Raw genomic sequence first — 19,594 nt, forward strand, 5'->3', positions numbered from 1 at the left:
AAGTGATAGGAACCCGGGTTTAACATTTTGTGCCAACAGTCTTCTGACTTAGTTTCTCACCATTCACATGTCAGTGCATTGTTTGACACATGAGACCATGTCTGAAAAGTCATCCCACACACAGCAGACAGATGCAAAAAGCCCTTTTTGTGTGGGTGTGTCTTAACTAAACATGAAGCCTGCTTATGTGTGAGAGACAAAGAGAAGGTGAAAGAAGCTCAGATGTGGGCGGTCAACTTTTAATATTCATATCTTCCTATCTTTCATTTATAAAGGAATTATTTAAAAACTTTGGAGCGCTATTTATATCCTTTTGTATCCTGTTCCTCCTTTGTTTTGGCCTTACGTGTTGAAATTTTCAACAGTAGGACACAGTTTTCCCTCGAGAATTCATAGCAGAAATACTGCACTGAATCACTGATGAATTCTTTTTGTACTTAGAGATTTAAAATGACCAGTTGCAGAATATGCAGAACACTAGATGATGAGTGGTTGTTAGGATTTTTTTAATTTGTTTTTTTACACACACTCACACACACCAGAGCTCCTCTAGCTACACTGCAGCAGTACACCCCCAGCAAATCTGACTCCTTATTCTGAATTCACAGGACCACTGAGGTTTTTATTTGATGCTTTTGCAGAAAATCTGACCCAAAAAAGTTGGATTAAATCATATTTACAGGGATGAAACATCTGTGTTTTCAGTGCTGGAAGGCCATGACTGTAGAAACAAGCATGCTATTATTTACAAAGCTAAGCTGTCTATTTACAGATGACAATTGACAAAACCTAAATGAATAAAATGTAATCTATGGGGTAATGGGATAGCAGAGAGGTTTGAGCAGGTAACCCATATGCTCAAAGACTAATGCAGGGGCCTGGATTCAATTCTGCCCTGGACTATTTCTTGCGTTACATTCCTCTGCTCTCCTTCTCCCACTTTTTCCTGTCTGCCCTGTCCAAAATAAAGGCTAAATGCCCCAAAATAAAGCTTTAAATATCTAATCTGCATTATTAGTTTCCTTTCAATATCATCAGCTGAATCGCTGCTAATAGTGTTCTATATACATTTTAACACTGAGCCTGGTTCTGCCGGAGGTTTCTTCCTGTTAAAAGGGAGTTTTTCCTTCCCACGATCGCCAAAGTGCTTGCTCATAGGGGCTCATATGATTATTGGGTTTTTCTCTGTATGTATTATTGTAGGGTCTAACTTACAATATAAAGTGCCTTGAGGCGACTGTTGTTGTTATTTGGTGCTAAATTAAAAAAAATGAAGTCAATAGAGGAATAAACTTTTTACAATGTGTGCTTTACTCATCACCAGCACACATTGTAAAAAATGTAACTCATGATGCAGAAAAAATATTCCATTACTTATTAGCTTACATACTGAGACCCCTTTCAGCCCTTCAAATCGTCCACACCCACAGCTTAAATAGTCCACATTTAACACCGAAAGTAACAGAAAAACAACACATTGTGGTTTAACGATATCAACTGCACCCAAGAGGACTCCTGTCCAGCCCTCACACCAAATGTGAAGAGTTCTCATGCCCTCCTACTCTAACATGAGCAGATCATTTTTATATGCAGGCAAAGCAGTAGCTAAAGTTAGCACAACAGATTGGAACACTCAACAAATATAAAAACTTCAAATTTCCAAAAGGCTCTGAGCTTGGCGAGTTCAGCTGCTCCACATTTGTATGCTATACCTCCACCAGTATCTCTTTAAAACAATAAACCAACTCCCATTGATCTGAAGCTGCAATTACAATAATAAACAGAGGTGAAAATAGTTATAACTACAAGATACCAGCTCATGAAAGTCTTTCCAAATATTATCTGATGCTTTATGGAATGAAAAATAAAGGATAGGATAAATAATCGACACATTAGCTGATTATAAACTTATTATAAGTTTTAACTCCCCCACATCAAAAACACACTTAGTCATCCATCAGTAAAAATGTTATCCAAGATAATGAACCAAAGTTGGTGGCATTCACTATGCAGCTAAATGAGTCACTAAGCACAATCTACAGATCTGTACGATCAAAGTCTTTCACTGACCTTTCACAAACAAATTTTTTGCAAGCATAACAGTAATGCTCATCTTGTCAAACCTGTTTTGGTGGATAATACCATCACGGAGATCTAACCCGGTCTCCAAGAAATTTGTGAACTCGACCAGAGTTGGCCGGAGGTGTTTTTTTGTCAACGGCACAAACACCTTCCACTATAGTGTAGAATGGTGGATCCAAAGCAGATATCAGTGAAATGCTGAGCAAATCGAATGTACATAATAACAGCTATTTTAAGCCAAAAAGCAGAAAGGTGGGAATTCATCCTGATTTCACAGAAGTGAATGAGAGGCATCAGACATGATCCTTTTCATTGCTTTGCTTTGTAATCACAAGACTTACAGTAAACGTATCAACAATATTTCACTTTTAGCTCCCAGGCCAAATTTAAATATAATATTTTTGCTGTTAAAATAAGCCAGCCACAGGGGGACCTCAAGTCAGTGTATTCCTAGTATCGATCCCAAGCCTGGACAAATGGGGAGAGTTTTGTCAGGAAGGGCATCCAGGATCAAATCTTTGCCAAATCAAAGACCCCTAAAAAGAATAGCTGAAAGAAGAAGATGAGAGCTCATTTTTGAACCAGTACAGGTCGAGTATTGTGAAAATATCTAATCAAATGCAGAAGGCCCTTCTAATATTTCACTACAGAAAGCTACCAGTGGTTTGTAATAATTTCTTGGTCCATAGTTGAGTCAGAGGTGAAATAAACATGTAGGCAAAATGAATAAATTTGAAAAAGGCCTCAGAGTTTCTCCTTAAATTTAATTAGCTTCATTAAAATGTTCAAAAGTGCAGTAGTTAGCATTATCTCATCATTCCTTTTTTTAGTTTGTCAAGGTAGCACTAACATTTATCGACTCTATCATTTAACATTTATCACACCGTTTGTTAATCCTTGTTTGTGTTTTTCCCCAGAGTGTTTTTGTGATCTCTCTATGCCCTCCTTCTTCTCTCTTCTTTCCCCTTCACCCCCCAACAAGTTACAGCAGATGGCCGCCACTCCCTGAGCTTGGTTCTGCAAGAGGCCTCTTCCCGTTAAAAGAGCTCTTTTTTTCCCATTGTGGGCAAGTGCTTGCGCATATGGGAATCACCTGATTCCTGGGGATTCTCCTCAATCTTTAGGCTTGAGGTGACTATAGTTGTGAATTTCGCACTAAATAAATCTAACTGAACTGAAATCTAATAATTAAAAAATATTTTTAAGACTGTGTTTTTAAAGTGTATCTAATACTAATGCTTCCTTTCCATGAAGAGAGAACTGCTGAATGATTCATGTTACCAGTGACCTCTGTCTTGACCAAAAATGCAGCACATCCTTTTTTTCTGGAAGTTTGACTTTTAAAATGACACACAGTGCATGATGGTACTTGGGTATAGCCATCAGCATCTGAAAAAATATGTAATGTCTGGTTTCACTTGCATTTAGAACTATTTACTCAGAAAACTGTTAGTTGTAGATGGTAACAAGCAGTGGCTGACTGCCTACTGGGACATTTCCCCGTAGCTCGAGGGTCATTTTGTCCCGCTGTGAACAGCAGTAATAAAACAAGCAGGAATGAGTCTCAGAACACACCAAGATAAACTCTGTGCTCTTGCCACAGTATCCACAGGACAAATACACCCATAAATACCTTCCAGTCAGTCCCATATATTTTCTATTTACTAATTGGAATAACATTCCTGGCATATGTACATAGTGGACAAATAAATTGCACCTCACTACTAAGGGTGTTGCTAACAAATGATTGTATTGTGAATAATCATTTTACCTCTAAATGAGTTACTGATAACTTTATAAACACACATAAAATCATAATTACTTCAGTAATGCTTCTATTGACCTACTTTCAAATAGTTATGGCAACTAACTTTTCTTGTTCACTCACGTGTTGAATTAAATGTTAATTAATTACCGACTGATTATTATTGTTTTGTTTTTCTCATTTTCTATAGATTCTGAAGCAATATAGCCAAACTGAATTTTTTTGTGAGCAATACCCGCCTCAATTTTGTTTGGTTGGTTGTTTTTGTGCTAACAGAGTGGCCCGGGATTAAGTAGAGTTTTCAGCCTTAATTACTGCTTCAAGTACATCTTTCCGCAGATGCACTTCTAGTATAAGATGAGAGGTTACAATGATATTTGTGCTGTTCTAAACAAAATACGCACTTAAGAGAACACATTGTTTTCAATAGTAAACCGATTCTGTGAGCAAACAGAGGCCTCCTGTAAAAATAGCATGTTGGCTGGTAAACAAAGCGGCTTCAAAAAGGAAGTGAGAGGTTTAATATCAGTGAGTGACTCAGGCAGCGGAGCACAGGGAAAATCCAGAATCAATACGTTTCAGTTCTCAGTATATGCTGTACTGTGGCATATTTACATTTATCTGAGGTTCCTATGCAGGTCACCGACTATGTTGACAATAGCAAAGTGGTTCCTAGAACTAAAGCCTTTCATGGCGATAACAGCACGCAATGATGAGCCACTGAGAATAAGCAAAAGTTAGGACTAATATTCAAGGGAATCTTTAACTTTCCACAACAAAACTTCAAAGAGTGCAGTGGTTCCAAACTTTCTGCTGCTATTGTTTTTGTTTGCACCTTAGCTCCCTACCTGCAGATTTGCTGCCAACATTATCTTCACGGAACTGTGGACTCAGAGAGCTGGTTTAGAGTTACAGAGGACTGAAGCCGAGAGTAGAAGTGATAGTGAATGCTGATCTATTTTTATAGCTCAATATATGGTACGTCAGCAAATACCCTTTGATTCATATTACTGTAGAGAAATGATCAGTACGTCAGCTAGTAACTAATATAATGAATTCCTTAATAAAAATGATACTATGGTGATGGGTAATGAACACTGAGGTAGTTACTGGTGGTTTGCATTTAGCTGTTAGTGATACACACATAAAACACTTATTTAACCTCCTAGGACCTGGCGTCCACATATGTGGACATCCCATTTTGGATTGTCAAGACCAAAATACTAACTTTTGCTCTACGATGGTCTGATATCCACTCACGAGGACATTATACTGCCACTGCTCTATCAAAATTTTAAACAAATAACTTCATATGTGGATCTCATTTTTCTCAGAAACAAAAAACTGGTAATTCTTTGTTTTTACATTCATCGGGTCCCAATATGCCCAAATATCAAAGAGAAATTAAAAGTGCATGCCATGGAAGAGTTCGGGTCTTAGGAGGTTAAGGAAAATAGAAGTGAAATAAGTATTGATTTTACTATGACAGCTATTTACTTTACCAGAATGAAGGTGCAGGTAATTGTTCCTACATTTATAGTGTTAGCTGAATAGGATGCAATTTGATTAAAAAAAACAAACTCTGCAGTTCCTACATCATTGCTGGGTCCCAAGATTTCTTTTAGGTTTAATGGTCTGCACTTATAGACAAGTGGGTCATACAGGTGCCGTGTATCAGTTAGGACGGTGTAAGGGCTTTGAAATACTAAAAAACGTTGACACCCACTATTCAAATGATACAGATATCATAGTGCTACAACCGAATGAACCCAACGTAAACACAGCCGTAGTGAAAATGGTACTATGGTACTCTGACAAACAAAACTAGATCATGCTGCTATAATCAGTATCAGTACAGCCAGCCTGAAGTATACCACTGAAAACTTGAAACTGCAAGAGTGTCATGTAGATGTTTGTTATATTGTGAACAGGAGTTAAAATCCAGACATGAAAAGATAACTATCTGAGAGTGTCATTTGAATTTCAGTTTCAAGAGGCTGAACTTGTCCAAAGACACACCTATACAGATTACACAATAAAGGCTTGGAAACAGATAATATTGTATGTGAATTTTTTATATCCTTCATATAGTCATTTTTTAAAAACAAGTGGCAGTTGTGCAGACTACTTCATCAAAGTGAAAGAACATTTGACTTATTCATAATAACTGGCAAAGTCAATTTCAGCCAGCTGAAATTGGCAATAGCTGAATAGATATCATTGTTTAATATATCAACACAGGCCTTTGTCATAGTGTTTACCTCAGGATGTGAAGTGTTGATGCCTTAAGACTCAGCGATCTGCGGCATATTTTGGTCATAAAATGTTGATATAAAAATAAAAATCTTTATTTTATCACACACAAAACTTTCAAAGCCCTCACAAAGAGCATCTAAACAAGGTCTTCATATAAAATGCTGACAGCCAGCATCCTTGCATATTATAGGAAATACAATATCAAAAAAGTGTTGAAAATGCCATTTTCAAAATATTGTGTAAGTCTTGTGTTTTGTTGACACAGATACAATTTCCTCCTCATCAGCCTCATCAAATCCCTCCTCTTGCAACAAAATGTATATGAAAAGTAAAGGCAGAAATCTGAAATACGTTTCTAATTCAAAGGTATTTGCGAGATAGTCTTGCATGTGCAGTTAAGAGGACCTTGCCTCTGCAGGACCCAAATAGAACAAAAAGAAATAAAAAATCATAATAAAAACCACACATACACAACATGAAGTAACTTTAAAGAGCTATAAAAAACACGAGTTTGATAGTTAAAAAAAAAAGACTCAACAACATGGTGGTGAAGCTAAAAACAATTCTCTCTTAGTTCCTGAAAAGTTCTGGCAGATGTGAAGCCTTTGTTTGACGTCAGCATCTCTTAAGTAGATCTTACAGTAAGAGACCGAGTCTTTACATAAAGCGACTCTAGTGATTATCTAAAACAAAACATGAAATCTTCTCATGGCCCTCAAACAACGATAAACAGTCTCTGATTTGAATGTTTAAATGTCAGCTGGGCCAAATGATGAGCAGCGAGAAGAGGGAACAAACCCTTTCACACGTCCACGTGCATGCAAATATATACGTGCACTCTGCAGCCCACACACGCAGGCCACTGTACACATTGAAACTGCTAATACTCACACATGCATTAATACTCACACAGAGTAAAGGATCAACTGACCTAAAAGATGTGTAAGTAAGCTGACCCCAGACCTCATGGACAGTCCTGCATGACAAAGAGACAAATTAAAATTAGTCAGGAAGTAATGTTGAACCACCAGATCCTGCTACAAGAGCTTCAATGGATTTACCAACTATTTGGAACTCTACTGGAGGGCTGAACATCATTTTTCCAACCTATTGCCTTATTTGATGTTTTTATGATGTTGTTTATGACACAGTTTGTAATGTTAAGAACTGTGTCCAAATCCACTGATTTTAGTGTGTTTGTTGTCTCCATTACTTTCTGCAGGCTTTTCTATTAAAATATTATTAATCCTTATCTGCAAAAAGCCAGAAGTAACACATGTTATCATTATATTTTCCTAAAATCATGTACTCTAGAAACTTATGGATGATAGCAAGTGCCACATATAAACACACACGGACAAAAACATGGGCACCTAACATAACAAAAAGAAACTGTCGTATGTCCACATAGACCACAGTATAATTATTATTAGTATACTTGCTTACTATACTGTACATGCAAACATATTGAGAAAGCTACAAAACCTGTTAAATTAACACAAACACAGCTGCTCTACAATCAGCCAACATACACATTCACAAATGCATATACACAGAAAGCCTACTATTGTCTGCTGTTGTTGCTGTTATGATTTTCATTTTTATAATGACAGTTTGTAAAAAGTACACACACACACACACACACACACACACTTGCAACAGCACATCAATGTCTTAGGTATAGCAGGAGTACTAATTTTACATAAGTTGTAATGTACGCACATGTAGTGCACATATAGACAGACATGATAATATGCGCACACCATATGTGTAGGCTAAAAATATAAACACTGAAAAAATCTGAAGCACATGCTTAGAGCAACACACAGTGGCATATTAACATAGATAACTGCCTTTATATGAAGGCACATGCATACTTAGAAACACATATAGATGTATGTGCTTCTAAGTATGTCGTACAACAAATATGCACAAATACTGCACGTAGCTTTACAATGGCACAAAACAAAAATGTGTGGATGCACTCACACACCCTTCAGTATTATATGTGCACTGAGCAATGAAAACAGACAAACATGCAGAAAATAGAAAAAAATATATGCACACAGCTATGCACACACTATGTTGACATAAACAAAAACAACTACACATGCTGTCAGAAATAAAACTACATATTTGCCCAGTCACGGTGCAAATATGTAGTTTTATACAATATGTAGTTAGAAATAATTAGCACAGACTTTAAGTGCATTCAATTACAACAATTACTTCACACACAGATGCAAATGTATATTAATCTTGGCAAGGACAGATACTAAGAGACATAAAAAGACAAAAGAATTAGAGAAATTACTGTGTATACAAAACAAAACACACACACTGTATTTAAAAAGTCATAATAAATACCAGAGAGCTGGTGTACACTAATTCAGAGACCCCAGTCCCATCCCCCACCCTCCACAAAAAAACAAAAAAAACAAACAAAAAAGAAAAAACCAGCCACAAACGCACAAACAGTATAAACACAGATCTGCAGATATATTAACAAAGGAGGAGTGTACTGTGCACATACACGTAAATATTCACTGCTAATGTATACGACCTCAGATATGCACTAATCGGTGTATGTCTACCGATCATGTGTGCACAGAGATCAATACATATGGTAGCTGTGCAAACAGACACACACACTCACACACACAACACATACACGGAACAAATTAGCGACTGATTAGTCAAACAGTTACTGATGGCAACAAAGTGATGCCACCCACGGACACTGAGCATGCAACACTGCTTGTCTGAAACCATAAACATGTTTATATTTACTTATTGTCTCATTTTAGACCAGAGAAACTTTTCATACAGACTCTGACATTTAATATCTTAAACTAACCACTGTGTGGGAGCACTATAAGAAAACTCCCTGCAGCAAACTCTGCAGCAAATGATTAAGGTTATAATTAAGATAAGAGATTAAAGTCAGCAAAAGGAACAACTAACTCACCAGCTGTCAGAAGTAATCAACAACCTGACAGTTGTCAAATATTTTTTTTTCATCTTAAAAACTACATCACAATACTGAAGGATACAATTTAAGCACAAAAGGGTTATATGGAAAAGGTGGATATTTATGATAAATATAAAACAAATTTTCATAAAACGATTAAAATGTTTTTTTCTGCATTTGAGTAATCAGCACAGGCAAATATAACCAGCACGAGCAGTCAATTCAAACTTAAACTACTCTAGAGGGACAAAGAAATTCTGAATTGTTGTTCCAATGAAACTGCAGTTAACAACTGGGTCGCTAGTAAAATTAAATATGATCAAAATTGTATGTACAGAACGTGCCATAAAACGGTCTCATTTTGAAACTACTTGTCTCAGTCATAAACCAGAAAGAAATAATCAGACATGGGTGACATGAGACGTGTAATAAAAAATATATTTAAAAATGGGGAAAAACACAAAGAGAAAGGTGAAAAATAGTGAGTCAAACTGACTCTGGCACGAGTCATAATTCTGCTGGATCATCACCAGCAGGATTTTTACTGATCTGATTGTCAACAGTCCAAAAAAAAAAAAAGAAGAAGCTAAACACAACTGACAATATTCAGCCTCCCTCATTTTCACTCTTTTTTTTCTTTTTCTCTTCTTTTTTTAAGCATGCATTTGTTGTTGCTGAAAAGGTTAAAAGATTTTTTTTTTGTTTCCAGTCGAAACTGAGTGGGCAGGCAGCGAACCGAACATTCACAAGGCAAATTTCCCCTGATGCTCTGGTAATATTATCACTCCAAAGCATCATAGTTTCAGAATGACTTATGGATTTATTTATAAGAAGAAAACAAGTGTGACACCAATTAACTCACAATCAGTCACAGGTTACGGCTCACATGTTAGTTTTGACCATTTTGAAACTGACATAGATATACTCGAAAAACATATTCGACATAAATAAAAGGTCACGTTAGTGTCTCAATATCTGCTTCACTTTCAATATGACCTATCATTTTAGAGATACGAGTGTGGCAGTGCTCATATTGTATAATTTATATTGTTCAATTTGTTCATAACCAATGATTTAAATGTCAAAACTGGAATTTAATAGTTACATAAACACTCGATAAAATACTGACTGTTTCAGCACATGAACCCTTTGTTTCCTAGTGACAGATGAAACATCCCTCAGTGGAGGCACACTTTCATAAATGTAGTTTGGACCTAACAAAAAAAAAGAACCGTTTGCCAACATTTAACACCACTCCACCCACAGTTCAAGAGTTTATATGTCACCTTTAAAGAATCATCGATCAAAGTAATCTCATTCTGATTCAGAGTTTCACTATTACTGGTCGTTTTATTTATTAAAAAACACAAACATGAAGCAAATAAACCACACGCTGTGCTCACGTCCAGATTTATATAATTACTTAGCATACTCTTGTACAACAACATTGACAATTTAACTTGCTTTTCACACTCAGGGACACGGAGTAGCATTCAGGGGCCTATGACAAAAAGAGCAGCCAGCCTTCGACTACAATTTTCTAGCGTCAGACTAAAACCGTGAACACACAGTCAAATCAGATTTGAGGTGGACAATTTTTCCCCAGACAACAGAGACCAAGTTTGCCTTCGTGCGATGTAAATAGCTATTGCTGGAGACGATCATCCCCCCGACCTATTTCACAAAAGACACCTGATAAACATGACATAATCCAGCATGACTACGTCGCCTAAAAATATAAAGGAGAGACAGACCAGCTTTACGCTGCATCATTTACTATCAAAATTAGTCAGAGAGCAAAAGAGAAGACGTTGAGGCTAAGCTTTGAAGCGATCAGGCGCGGTGTGTGTTTCAAAAACTCAAAAGGAAGCTGCGAGGATGAGACAACAGTCGCTGAAATCTGCTTTTCCTCTCTCTCTCTGTCGCAGATGTTTTGAAAGAGGGGAAAAGTATACGAGAAAAAAAATACAAAAAAGAAGCAGAAAGGGAGTTGTGACCAAAATAAAGAGCTTCCATAAATAAGAGCAATCTAATAATTTCTGCCTTTAAATAAACAAATTAAATTTAGCAAAAATGCATTTTTGCCTCTAGGAACTTTACTTCCCTACATTCGAGTGTCACTGATATTTTAGCCTGCCATGATACACAGAAAAAAAAGAGAAACAAAAACGAAAGTAAAAAAGACTGGTGACTTAACAATTTGAAACAGGTAAAATTATATTCAAAAGAAATGTGGGAAGCTTTTGATCTATCTATTAAAGAAAAAAAAAGGTTTGTCATAAATTCTGCAACACATTTACTAGTCATACTTTACATTTCACTATGAAGCATTAGTTTCTAAAACGTGGGTTCAGTCTGAATCATGTCACCTTTAATGCCTCACCGATCAAAGTAGTTCTCTTTTTGATTCAGTTTCACTGCAGGCGGAGGAAAAGAGAAAAATCTACTTTTCACCCTTTGGTGTGCAAAGAGTGTTTGCACACATCATGTTTCTTTAAACCAGAAACATGAGAAAAGTGAAAGAAAATAAAACGGTATGAAAGAGGGAAAAAAAACAAGAAAAAAGTAACACAGAAAGACACGTGGGTTACATTGTGGTGCGTGTATACCTATCTCTCAGTTGACAGAGCAGGGATGTGGGAGGTTGCACACAGAACAGAGCCTGGGAGAGCTATGGCCTCAAAACAGCCATCTCCATTTTGAAATGAGATGTCAAAACGACACACCGCCATCTGCTGAAAGTACTGTGAAGTGGTGAGGAGAAAAACCCTATGACTAGGCCTCACACACCTCCACACTAACTGTTTCAAGAACAAACATCCTGCTGCATGAACATATAGGCTACATTATTTCTATATTAATAAACTGCGTTTGTTACCCTGTTCGTTTTGAACGATACCAATTCATTCTTTAAATTCGCTCGCAGTGAAGCCTGGTATTAAGGGATTAAATCAAGCGGTTTGAATTTTACTCACTGTGACTAATAACACAACCTGCCTGCCTGCAGCTGGCGTAAAATACGACGTAGAGAAAGTCAAGTTCGGAAAAACTATGTGGAGAAAGTGAATGAGTAAAACTCTCCCCCGGCTCAAAAACTACCACTATGAGCGTGTGTGCTCTGTATGTTTAAACACAGATGGTCTGAGGTTGACCTGGGCAACTACCAATGACTGAATAAATGTATGAATGACTGTCAAAATGTGACGTACCTAAAATTATTCGCTGAACTGTTCCACACAGAAGTGACAACAAAACTTGTGACCCCCCCGATTTTAGCAACACCTCAGGCCTCCTGTAAGTCTCCATTAGCATTCTCCAATAGTATTCAAGTGTAAAATGGTTTATAAAACAATAATATAATTGCAGGCACAATTGCATATTTTATATTAAAGCATTTGCCAACATCTGTAACCTCTCCTGCAGGGAAAACATAGCAGCAGCGGGACATATTTAGATAATTATTCATGTTTTACTTTAGCACAGTTGTTAATAACATTAATAATGTCTCTGTTCTTTTGAACGGTTCCCATGAGCCACGCTAGAGCTAGCATGAACAACACCACATAAAGCAGTTAAATGGATTTATAAAATAAGCCAGATTAATTTCAGACACAGTATATAGTGAGTGCATAATGTAAGAATAAATGTACGAATCAAGGGAAACACATTGCATTTATTTGCTTTGTGCTGCAGCTGTGCTGACTAATAATTCCCCACTACACTCTATAATCGAGTAACTAGCAACCAGGTGGTCTGCTGGCAGCAGAAGATTCAGAATTAAACGCCCTTCCCTTGCACTTTAAGAGCCCATATGCTGTGTTTAGGGTCCTCTGCTCCACTGAGCATGATGATTGACTACTTAAAATAATTCACAAGAAAGAAACCCACGAAGCTGAAGACTTCTTTTCTGGGGTTTTTTTTATTAATTTTGACTGTGCCGACAAAATGATGAGTGATTACAATGGACTGTGTCTCCCTTAACATTCAGTCTCTTACTATCATGCTGATGACTAACACAGATATCTGTTTGAGTTATGGAAGGTCACTTAAGTATCCCACATTGAGGGGAAGTGAATCAGGGGAAGTCGACGCAAGTTTATTAAACCACTATCATGTGTGCAAATATGAATAAAGAATTTTACATAGCATACTGGGGTTTTCAAGGATGCTGAACTTTCAGTGTGATGCAGCAACCTTTGAACGGGCCACACAAGAAATGCATGACAACCTGTACGTTTAAGCACCTGCTTGCTGAACTCTGAACGAGCAGTTTAACACGTCACTGGTCATTCTACTGGGAAGTGCTCCCCAGCAACAAGCAACAATGGGACATAACAAGCATAGCAAAACTCCATTCAAATGTCTGCTGACCATGTGATCGGCACAATAAGTAATATCCTGTTTTGTTCTACGCTGTTGCCAGTTCATGAGAGAAAGCTGAAACGGACACCTTTAGAGAAATGATGTAAAAGACACACGTCCATTAAATGGATCACATGCATAGTTGACTGGATTTTTTAAGACTTCATATCTATTCATTGGTTTTAAATCAGCTTTGTGTAGATTCATGCATTAAAACTCAGTTTAACCTCAGTTTAAACTCAGTCTAACTGAAGTGTTTAGTTAGCATGTAAGGACTCATATGTAATCAGAAAGACTCACAAATTATTGTTCAGTAATGAACTCTGACCACTGCAGGAAACAAAACAATGTCTCGTGTCTTTCAGTAGAGCAATTAAACATCTTTCTGGTAGTTTTAGTGATGCAAAACAATCTGCACTTTAAGCTTTGGTCTTTTGAGTAGATAAACCAACAACTGCCTGTCTGCAGACTGCCGGAGTAGATAAACCAGTAGCCGTCTGGAGTAACCAAACCCACCTGTCTGACTGGCACGTAAGGCTGACGTCAAACATAGGTCACGTCTGCCACTATCAGCTGAGGCATACTCCATCCTAGCAAGAATTTGAGAAATCTAACTTCCTATCACATTTAATCAATCATATGACAGTGACGGGGGAAAAAAGAATTATCCGAGCATCTAACATTAGATGCTGTGTAAATGTGCTTCTTTGCTTTGTCTTAAGAATATGAAAATTGACTAATCAGCGGTTTAGGATGGTTGGTCAATCAAACAAATGGTTAAAATGTGTTTTATAACAAAACTTTATGTTCTTTCTTACGAGTACAAACTTAGTTTTGACATATGACAAGCGATACAATCCTTAGTGAAACCTAAAATTCACTTGTATTTCATTAAAATGCAAAGAATTAAAAAAAATCCAAGAGAAAACAAAACTACCTGCTGTTTCCAAGTGCAATGAAGCCTAAAGTCTTGTGCACCACTGACTCCCACTCTCTTCCTAAATGCAAAGTTTAAATGTTCTGAAACAATGAGGCCGGTCTGTTTAATTCTCCTTCGTTTATTTAGAGTTATAACAAATTTCATAAGGTGCGAGAGCCTAATATACCCAACTCTATTAAATCTCCCACAACATCATTGCCAAGAACTCTTTGCTCAAAGTGCAGAACTTCATCTCAAGAAATTCTCTGACTCAGCGCTCACAAACAATCAGGAACTGATTAACTACACTCAGGTCTCTCCCATCTCCAGAACCCTCTGTCTACTTTTAACTAAGCTATATTTGTATTTTTAAGGACAAAAACCAAACAACCAGATGTTTTCTATTATAGAAGTTACAAAACATGGTCAGCAACAAATCTGACAAGTCAGAAAGTGGAAGCAATCTACATTTAATGTAAAAAGATCAAGTACAGATTTTCTCTCAATCTATTTGATGGCTTGCCAAGAATTTTGATCAGTACATTGTACAAGATAAATTATAATAATTTTCCCACCTTTGCTTCATATTTAACTACTCTTCCACACAGGGATAGAAATGGAACCATGCTTAAAAAAAAACAACTAAAAACAACAAGCCAGCATCCTGATAATTATAGTAATAAATAATAAAGTGTTTAGATCAAAGCTAGTACGGAGCCCAGGCAATGTAGTTTAAAGCCTTTGCAAGAATCAAACCAGTGACACTTTATGTGGGTTTATGTATTGTTGTTTTGTTTGAGTGTGTGGGGGCTTTTTTAAACATATATAACTTGCATGTGTCTCCTTTATGGTAGTCTACCTGCCTCTCTGTACACCACATTAGGACTTTAAGCAAATTTATGTATAAAAATGCAAAATGCTACATCATCTACAAAACTGCTACTGCAGAAACATTAAATCTGTGCACAGCAGGTTTCCCCCCTCAAACATCCCTTCAGTATTTACACTTTAAACATGTTGCTGCATCTTTTAACAACAACAAGCTGATTTTATCTGGGCAGGTGGGAGGTAAACTGACTATTTGACTTATAGTGTGCCCTTACATCAACTTTTTTTTCTCCTCTTGTCTGTTTATCAGACTGTACATCACAGAACAGTGTGTGTGTGTGTGTGTGTGTGTGTGTGTGTGTGTGTGTGTGTGTGTGTGTGTGTGTGTGTGTACACAAGTGTGTCTCTGTGTGTTGGTGGCATGCAGACGTCTAGCTGTCCTGATGTGAAAGACTGCAGGCCTCCTACGGTCTAGGAGAGAAGGCAACCACAAGTGGGAAAGGTCTCACGCACACAGAGTCACACACAAACAAACAATGGTTGGGACCTAATGTTGATAAGACAGTGACTAGTCTTTTAAAAATGTTTTGCTTATCTGTCTCTATTCAGTATGAAGCCCATACAGTAAAACAAGTGACAGACTTTGTCACCATAACAATGTTACTTAACAGGCCAAACATTTAAGTTGAGTTCTAAGAATAATTTAAAGTTAATCTAAAAGCTTGAGGTGAAAATCTGACTACAATGAAGATTTTGTCAAATAGTATTTAAGGACAAAAGCAAACAAAACAAAAAAACACCGTGTTAAGCTTATTTTTGTTGCATGTTTATGTGTTAATACATATTTAGTCAGATTTTGTGTGATTTGCTGGTTTCCTACAATTTGCAAATATGACATAGCCCATTGACAGTTTTCTGTGGTTGTAATACAACTGCGGCAGTCCAAGAAACGTAGTCGAGCTGTCAGAACTGAAAAAACAATCTTACATTTGCTTCATTTTATCTGACAACTGAGAATGAGTTCAAAGCGATACTGACACATCAGTGCACTTTAGAGGTTTTGATATTCCTACAGAAGAGCTTCTCAACCTTTCAGTGCAAGCCTTAAAACTTTTTTTTGTCAACATGGTGTTGGGTAACAGCAACATCAGCTTTAAGTAAGATAGCACGGCTAAAATTGGACTCAAACATTTATAGATAGCTCAGGTTTTTCGTGCATCCATGCTTAAATTCCACCTGTCTTATCTTCTGGGTGATACATTATCTAAGGTAAAGCAGATAGAAAACCAGTTACTGTAACAGAGCCAAAAAATGTCACCTGCAATTATGGTTTCAAGAGCAAGTGCATAAAGCAAAAACAGCCAGCATCTTAGTAGTGGAGTTACTCACCAGGGAATTACAATTAGACATTAGCAACAAATGAATCAACTAAAACAAATGCAAATGTTTGTCGTACTCATGCAAAATGAGAACCATGAAAATTTGTCACAATCAGCTGCATGATTTTGCACTTTTGTATCAAACACACTCTGTTTTTTCCCATTTGAGTAGTGCGGGTGTACCCCAGTGATTTCCCAATTCACAGCTTATAGTAGTTGGGAAATACTAACAAGCTACTTTTCACATAGGTCAGCCTGTCAGCTGTCACATCAAAAACTTTGCTAGCTTTTAATCTGACCATTAAAATAAAATGATCCACTTAACGCTATGAGGAGCAATTAACTCAGATGTGGAGGAAAAGTAAGACAATGACTACTCAGACGTTATGTACAAGACAAGTCATTGTGAGACATTTATTAATAGACAGGTAGTTTTCCTGTCAGCAGTAAACCCACCCTCGCTATGACATGTTGAGTCATCGTTTCACAACATCCTTTTTTGAGGAAAACTTATCTGACTAGTAAATGTAGATAAACTAATGATTGTGAAATGATGCCAAACCAGCCTGAAGCATTTTGTGAATATAATGCTTCATTGTGCAAACATGCAAAAGTGAATGTGGATGGCATCAAAAAATAATGAGAATGTTTTCTTGGACAAAAGCTCCTTGTCAGGAGCATGGACTTTTTTGTGGCCATCTTTCACCTTTCATCTTTCTTGCAGGCTTAAAATTGACACAACCAACTTTGCAAAGTGTTTCTTACTAAAGCTTTGAGATCACTAAGTCAATGTCAATTTATCTAATGACAGTATAATGATATGTTGGACCCTTGTCCAACAAACCAGTTTATTCAGATGAAAACTGCTGAGCGCTAGGCAGGTCTGGCTTTAATCAGTAGGCTTTTGAAAGAGTTTCTTCAGCCTTAAAGGCAGGGGAGTTTGCTCATTCTAGCCTTACTTGAAAACCAACCTAAAAAGCAAACAGTGGTGGCTTTGTAGTAACTTTCAGACATGAATAATTGGCTGACTTAGTAAGAAAAAGACTGATTTATTGTATAGTAAGTGTCTTCTCTGCCAGACTGTAGCCCTCCATTAGAATCTTTACACGAGATTTACATTACGTTAAATCATTTAAAAAATAATCCAGTCATAGCTTTCTAGACTTGTTGATTAGATCTTTACCGTATTTTGCTATTGTAAGTGGTGGGTACAATTAACATTACATTATGTTTTGATCCTGTGGTGAATTTTATAGTCTCTTCTTTTTTTCCCCACCTTTTTTACCGCGGCTTCAACACACTCCCGAGCTGCACGTTTGGCTTCATTCATCAACACACTATTGAGTCAGCCAAGTAATACCTGCTGCCTGGCTTTAATCTTCTGAGAGACTGCCTTTCTATTTTGCTCTGAGGCTATAGGCCACCATCAAGTTTTTCTGTGATTTATAGGCCACAGGTGCAAGCAGGTTTGTTAAAGCTTCTTACGCACGGTTTGTTCAGCATCTTTAATGAATCGAAGATATATATAGATATTTATATATATATATTTATATATATATATATATATGTATATATATATGTATATATATATATATATATATATATATATATATATATATATATATATATATATATATATATATATATATATATATATATATATGTAGAGAGAGAGAGAGGTAGACGTATTTTGTTTTTTTCCGATGACACCCTCGTCTGTCTTTACAGAAGACAGAAGAACAGTCCCTTTTGGCAAGAAATTAATGGTTGGCAAAGTTTGAGAAAATTAATATCATTTTATGGACTTGTGCTACTGCTAACAGCATCATCTGTGCTACTGTCTCACTTACATGCTTTTCGCTACAAGTGTGATGCAATCACATTTTAACATCCACTTGAACCTTTTTTAATACATGTTTGAAGTTGCTTTTACTCTCATGTCATGTTATCACCATTTCTTGACGCACCCAAAAGGGTATTTCTATACCCAAAAGAAAATGTCTTATTTCTACCTGTGCTATTTTCTACCTTCCCACCCTTTCGTACGCATGCATGAAAGCTGGAGGTGGAGAGCAACTAGATTCAGCACTGCTCAGAATGGTGGCAACACACATGACACTGATTAAATTAAACACAGAAAGAAAAGGAGTTTGGGTGGGGGTGGGTTGCAAAGTGACTTGCACAAGCACAGAAACTGTGGGTTGCTAAAATGGCACACTATATATGAGACAACTGGCTACACACTCCCAGTTACCTATTGGCAAATCTTAAGCTGACGTGGGCCAGATCAGCATATCTGCTGGGATTGCAGCTTACTTACACACTTTGTGAGATCGTATGTAAGTAAGCTCCAATCGTAAGAACTCTACTTTGTGGCCTGCTTGAAGTAATGCCATGGTCAATATTTGCCAGTTGTGCACTACAGGTCCATTGCACTAGCAGCCAACTTGCACACTATGAAATAGTGTTTTTCCAAAAACCTCCAATACATTAAAAAAATTCCCTTCCAGAAAACAAGAACAAGAAAAAAATTTTCTTAGGTTGCATAAATACTTAAAACACAGATGCTTAGATGCTTTTTTGACACCTTGCTGTAGAGCTACACCCAGCCAGGTCAGCACGTCACCAGAGAAGAAATATGCAGTTTCCTTGCATCTGAAACGGTTGTAGTCAGATGTGATAAAGGATTGAAAATACTGGGAAAGTCCAGTTCAGGCAGATGAGGCAGAGTTCTGCTTTAATGATGACACAGCTTTAGATCAGTGAGAGGCAGATCAGATAAGGGCAGACAGTAAGCAGGTCGCCTGTGATCGCTCGGCACATGATTTCTCTCTACCTCAAATTAGCAGATCATTTCCTTGCACCGCACAGTGTGACTGGTAGACAGGAACAAGCAGGCTGTGAAAGGGGAATCCATCACAAACCAACTGTTTCTGATAAATAAACAGGTGAGTTGTGGCAATGATTCTTCACGTGTTCCAGGAATGTGAACAATTCTTGGCGCAAAACATTTTAGTCAGTGTCAAGGTGAA

The 19,594-nt window shown here is 37.1% G+C and overlaps 1 long non-coding RNA gene across 2 annotated transcripts in view; it reads right to left on the reverse strand.

Moving 5' to 3' along the window:
- The window catches only part of LOC147315949 (uncharacterized), a 76,234-nt gene that overhangs the window by 14,009 nt on the left and 42,631 nt on the right, over window positions 1-19,594 (reverse strand). For both annotated transcript variants that reach the window (XR_015124411.1, XR_015124412.1), the window contains exon 3: window positions 7,035-7,079. This is a non-coding gene — a long non-coding RNA (uncharacterized LOC147315949). The remainder of the gene's footprint in view (window positions 1-7,034; window positions 7,080-19,594) is intronic.

Source organism: Aulonocara sp. 'chitande type north' Nkhata Bay, linkage group LG13 (genome assembly GCF_057382095.1).
Source record: "Aulonocara sp. 'chitande type north' Nkhata Bay isolate Kocher_YH1m ecotype deep benthic linkage group LG13, A_spYH_male_GT1.1, whole genome shotgun sequence".
Classification (NCBI taxonomy): Eukaryota; Metazoa; Chordata; class Actinopteri; order Cichliformes; family Cichlidae; genus Aulonocara; species Aulonocara sp. 'chitande type north' Nkhata Bay.